General features: G+C 40.8%; 1 protein-coding gene across 1 annotated transcript in view; it reads right to left on the reverse strand.

The window, feature by feature from the left end:
* LOC118774749 (neurite extension and migration factor-like) overlaps positions 1–3,862 on the reverse strand; it is a 103,726-nt gene extending 99,864 nt beyond the window's left edge. Inside the window, exon 1 of the mRNA XM_036524221.1 lies at positions 3,507–3,862. The gene's annotated coding sequence lies outside the window, so the exon portion shown is untranslated. The remainder of the gene's footprint in view (positions 1–3,506) is intronic.
* Between the last annotated feature and the right edge of the window lie 2,461 nt (positions 3,863–6,323).

Here is a 6,323-nt window from a genome sequence, read left to right on the forward strand (position 1 = left end):
AAAAGGATCCAGTGGACACAACCTGATGCTGTACAATGCTCCTGTTTCCGCTGAGTTTGAATCAAAGCCTGCCTTAGAATGCATTTTGTCATCAGTAACACTTCAGAAATGCCCTTCAGCTCCAAGATATCAGCAATTAATTTATTCAGTATCAGGTCTCAAACAGTCATAGAGCACACAAAAAATGTCTATATAACATTAGAATCCCCAGGGTGCAATAGCCCAGCTAGTGTAGTAGACTTTGCTCAGCTTCACTCTTACTGAAGCATAATTTTAGCAGTTTTATTTATATCTGCATATCAAGAAAATACAATGTACTGTAATATGACTGCTAATTGTTAGTGAATCGAGAGGTTTCTTTTGCAGAGAAGAAATCTTCTAAATCAGGGATGGGCTATTTAAATTCTCTCGAGATTTGTGGGGTCAGTTACCTCTTCTCTACCTTTAGCACTTTAAATGTTTAATTCTTCTTGTTTTCAAAATGTGTAAATCAGCTGCTATGTGAAATCTCCATAGCTTTTTAAGAACATTTTCAGCCTTATTATAACCGATTGCACAAAGATCTAGCGTTTGTAAAGGAAACCTTTTGGAAAGTGTTAAGCACGCTTTTCCTAGCTCTTTTCCTCCTAACAGTTCACCTTCAAGCATGTTTGCTGTACTGTCTGATGCCTCTACATCGGACGTACTCTATTAAAAGATACAGGTAAGCCATTACCAGCAAGGTGTGAACTCAAGCACACTGCCAAGGATTTGCAGTAATAAAGTAACAACACTCACTCACCTGGGAGGGAGAAGAGGCAAAAGGAGACAGGTCAGTGCTTAGAAAGCCATGTCCAGCAATTGATAAGTGATGTTGTGATAAGCCAGATGTCAACAAGAGCAGTGTGTCTACACAGCAGTATTTTGCTGTGAACACGACATGCATGCTCCAGGACTAATAACTGTCTTTCACTTTACAGTCTTTGCCCACTCTCCCTGGCTGGAACACTCACATGCCAGGGCCTTAAACCCTTGGAATTCTCACCGTACCAATGCAGGCACATATAAACATAATGGAACATCCATGGGTTGAGAGGGAAGGCCTGCCTTTGTGACTAAAGCAACGTTTTGCGAGTGGGCGAGCCCTGATACAAACGTGAGAATCGTCGCGGAGTCAATCTGAGAAGCTCAGTGCAGGCAGTTAAGAGCTTAGCACTCATTCCGCCCCACTGGAAGAGTCTCAGCTCCTTCCCTCTGGCCACGAAAAGCAATCAAAGAGCCGAGTCGTCTCCCTAGGACCCTGCCTCTCCGTTTAATTACAGCATGCAGCCGCCGCAGTCACCGCGGCTGCGCAGTCCGGGACAGCAGGGCCCGCTGCCGTGGGCTGAAACCGGGCATGGCAGGCAACTGTTCAGCGAGGCCCCGCGCAACAGGCACTCCCACAATATCCTGGCATCACCGCTCCCCTGAGGGTCAGTTTCACTGTAACACACAGCAATCCAGCCTCAGACTGCAAGGCAATACTCAGGTGCCTGGCACGTGACATGCAGCAAGGTAACATTGTAACATCATAACCCTCAGCTTTGCTCACGTGATCCATCTGAGGCTTTTCAAATGCGACCTCCACTTAAAGGTAACTGTCAGAATACACGGTTTCTGTACTATACTCAGCAGTAAGCATTGATTGCATTGATTGCATTTTAATGATTCAAATATTGCTTTCTTGTTATTGGTGCTATTATCACTGTAACACACACTGTATATTACACAACTTTATCTTTAAGAAACAGGTGCTTGATGAAATATCCATCATCATATAAACTATGGAAATATCTATAATTTAAACAAGTGAATGTTTTAGAGATGCCTTTAAAGGCTCAGAAAACATCTCAGGATGAGAAGAAAATCAAAACTCTTCTTCTTCATATGGTGAAGAAAGGAAAAGCAATGTAAGTGACACGAAACAGATTATGTTACTGGGTATGTCTGCAATACAGGACCAGCGCCAACCTTCCCAAATTATACCCAGGGGTTGCTTTTATCAGGGGCCCTTAACCTCAAGGTCAGGGACACATGTTCACTTATTGGTGCTGCACAACTACACAGCAGACTTTAAGTCAATGGCCTGAAACTATCCAACAACATTCATCCTCCCACCAATACAAGAAACTGGCAGGGTCTTGTAAACTCCCTTCAGCACAAACTAATTCCCTTGAACAAAGCTCGAAGATGGATACCTTGTTCACCTTGTTGGAGGGGTCATGAGGAAAACACAGTTGAGTCTGCATCAGTAATGTTTATGATCTAGTGAGATAGCTCCCCCCATCAAAGAAATTCAAGGATCAGAATACAGATCATAGATGGATGGGCCTATGTGTTTGCTCAAGTCACTATGTTGTCCATCATACAAAATACTGCATAAATGACTGACAATGTTTGTGCATTTACAATATAATAATTAACATTCACCATAAACCATAATGTGTAAAGTGATGCTCCAAAGCAACTGAGAAATGAAGTTTAAAACAAATATAAACGTCCTTTACAAAAAAAAATTCATCGTGCAATTCAGCGCTATCCCAGGAGTAACCACCTGTGACAGGGTAAATATCCCATCAGTAATTCACAAACTATGCAATACTATGTGAATTAATAAAGAAACAGTCATTCATCAAATTGCCTTTATATAAAACTCATACAGAGAGCATGGTTAAGGTAACCATGATACATTTCAACACCTGACCAAATACTGGATTCATTAATAAACTGATCTAGAAAATAATTGGGACGATCTTCACTGATAGACTGGAAGAGTAACATTAAAAGATAAAAAGTATATCTGTAAATCCAGGTAACCAATTACTAAAACAAAACACTGCACAGGATTCTACAAACTAGAAGCAATCTTTGAAGGCTTCTGCAGTAATCCCCTTGGCTATCTCCCAAATAGGCATCAACCAACTACATGCCCAGAATCGAATGCTACAACAAAGCGGCGCTACACTGTATACTGCAAAGGTCGTAGGACACTATGCAATGACCACACGGTTGAACCAATTCCACTGACCAGACACACAAAAAATCCACAGGAATATGTGCGTTTATCCTGTTCGGGGTTGTGAACACCATAATACTCCTGAAAAAAGTAATTGAGCTAAGTTTTCCAGCGGAACCTCGTATTTTAACGACCCTTAACCCCCCATGGTTTCAGCGTGCAACATGAATTGATATATCATCAAGTACTTTCGGGATTTCGTAATCATTGTAATGATGCAGAGTTCAAAAGTAGCTGCCTTGATTAGGTAGCAGGCTAATCGAACGCGGCTCATAAGACACCGCTGCCTCATGAAAATGCATAGGTTTCCAATACGCGACCACACTATGCCTGCGCAATGTAAATAAAAATAAAAGCCCAATTTTCTTCTATGTAGCTGTAGAAGACAGACTGTAGAACATGTATCAGCAAGCTCTCGCACGGATGAAGCCTACTTTGCAGTAAATGTAACCGCATTATTTTACCAACTTACCTCTTAATACTATTCCCGTCGCCAGGATCTCACTTCCCCGTCTCTTTTTATATGATGGGAAATTTGTCTTTTTCCTTAATGCTGAGACTTCTCCATGTTTTCCAAACCCGGACTTCCACTATCAGCAGGTGGACGCGCCTCTCGGTAATGGAGACAGCGCGCTTCTCTCCCACTACCACTCCATTTTATATTACAGATTTTTTCGTATTCCACGAAATAAACAGGGACTCAGCCATTCCGTTCTCCATGTGATTTTCTGGATTTACAGCGGACACATGCTGGTCGTACTCATACGTATTCCTAATTCATGGCGCCGGTGGTTCGGTTGTTCAACCATCTACAGTGGGGTGCTTGATGCTGCCATTGTTACGCTGTTTTTCTTTTTTTTTTTTGCTGTATCCCCCCTTCCCCGATGACGGGAGCATGCACGTTCGTTTCTCCCCCTCCTTTTTCACTTCGACCTGCCATAAAGAGCGCGCACACTCAATTCACACGAGGCCGCGCAGCGCGTCGGGGACGTGGTAAGAAAAACAGGTGTTTTTTTTTCTGCGAGGAGCGAGCAAAGTTGATGTCAAGGCATGGTATTTTGGAGATATTAGCGAATTGAGCAGAATTTTAATGGCAAAATGTGTTGCGTTGCAATTCAGTATTTAACGTCTTTAAGACAAATTCAGTAATATTACAGATTGGGATAAGTGAGCAGCTAATATTTCCATACAAATAAAATCTCTCTATGCCCATGTAGGCTAAGCAAATTTGTTCGCAATTCATGAGGTAGAAGTTTGAATTTAGAAAAGAAGATGGCAGGATGCATAATTATACAGCAGTTGTGACCCTTTCTCCCTTTGAGAAGACTCCCAGATGTACTATATTTGTGATCCTCAAAATAGAACATACATCAAATTCAGCAAATTTTTGATATTCAAACAAAATACAGAATAATTGATGTGGCATCTGGGATTAGCACAGATAAACAAATGTGTCCTTATAATGTTCCAGTTGGAAACCCCTCCTACACTCACATGTCCTGTCCCTGCGTGTTTACTGCAGTTTTAAACACACCCCATTTAAATGGACAATGTATCATGTAACATGCAAATATAAATGTTCTCTTTGGAGGGCATTGCTCCTGAATCCAATCCAAGAATTGCTCCGGCACACATCCATCTGGTGAAGGTTAAGGGACAAGCTGTTTAAACAACTTCTGTATCTCACAAAAGCAGATCTGTGCTAAGGCAACACTGTCACAGAACTGCACGGTCCGGTTTTAACCCTTGCCTACTCTTTAGTAACTTAAATGTGGTGCAAAGGTAGTGGGGTGTAGCTGAGTTCCCCGTGAAGAGGTTAAACAAGCGTAGACTCGCAGGGCATACAGGGATATTTTAACATCCATATCTCAGTTAAAACACTGACTAAAATCTGCTGCCTATCCTTTTGAATTAGCTTGGAACACTGAGGTTCCCAGGCACTACTCAGTTTTGTTTCATCCTTGGTATGAGCATCACTGTCTATGCTCTGGATGCTTCCTGGCCAGAACAACTGATCTAAGATAATAAAAACCAACTATAATCATAACAACAATCAAAATCTAAAACAACTTTAAGGGTTAAAATTGATACAGAATGTAGATAAACTGCAGTACCAACATGTTGCAATCCAGTGTAATTCATTGATGAAGTTCTTTGTATTGGATCTCTGAAAAATAACTTTGCGGGCAATGTCATCTTTTCAAAACACAGCTTTCTTGAAGGCATTCATTTGATAAAAAAAATCTGTATACATCTGTTCTCAATCATCACCAAAACAGCCCATTTTCCATATGGGTCATAGTCCTCCCTGGGGCCTCAATGCTACTATTCATATGTAGCAGACACATGGGTTTCCAGCAAGGCCTGCCATGATAACCCTTGCAAAGATCAATTAATGTGGTAATGTGATAGTTTTCCATTTTCAGAGAGCAATAGAGTCCATTCACTACCATAATACTCCCAAAAAGATGGGTAAACAGTACATTTTTGGTATGAAATGTGCAAAGAGTGGCATGCAGACTCTCTTCCCTCATCTGACTTCAGATTCCTTCTTGCACTTATCAAAAACAGAAGACCCAAGGAGTAGTCTGGGATCAGTGGTGCTCACACTTTTCTTTGCATAAATGAAAAGTAGTAATTTTATGAGCCACAATTTACACTTGGTTAAAAGCCATGAACAAAGACTAAATTATCTCCATAGTAACACAATTCGCAAGCAAACAGGTTTTAAAAATACATTTTTAATACCATGAGATGGTTACAGGTCAGCGGTAGTGCATGTGAAAAAAAAACAGTAATTAATATTGGTACTTAAATGCTTCAGACCTGAATGCAGTGTTAATTAGCTACTAATTCAGACATTTTTTTTCCTTCAAGCAACAGCTCCAAAGGCTTAAACCAGTAGATAAATACAGCCTCAGTCTAAGTATAGATACAATCTGTCGTTTAAGTACAGACTAGGAGAGAATCCCCATGAGAAAGAAAAGAACCCCAGCCAGCTTCAACCCTCACCCAATATTTACTTATATTCTGTAACATTCTCGTGTAAGGATATATAAATGAAATATACTGATCCAATACAGATCCAAACGAGGAAACACACATCTAGTATTTCACCATAGTACTCTCTTCTCTAGTGGAAACCAGTTGGTAGATGTAAATACTACCGTTAGCAAAAATACCTTCCAGTGTTAGGGCATGTCAGCCTCATTAAGTCGGGTCATTATTGGCTTATCAAATTTAACATCAAAATTATAGTTGTCAAATTCAGGCAGGGTACACACCATGA

This window comes from Megalops cyprinoides, chromosome 3 (assembly GCF_013368585.1).
Source record: "Megalops cyprinoides isolate fMegCyp1 chromosome 3, fMegCyp1.pri, whole genome shotgun sequence".
Classification (NCBI taxonomy): domain Eukaryota; kingdom Metazoa; phylum Chordata; class Actinopteri; order Elopiformes; family Megalopidae; genus Megalops; species Megalops cyprinoides.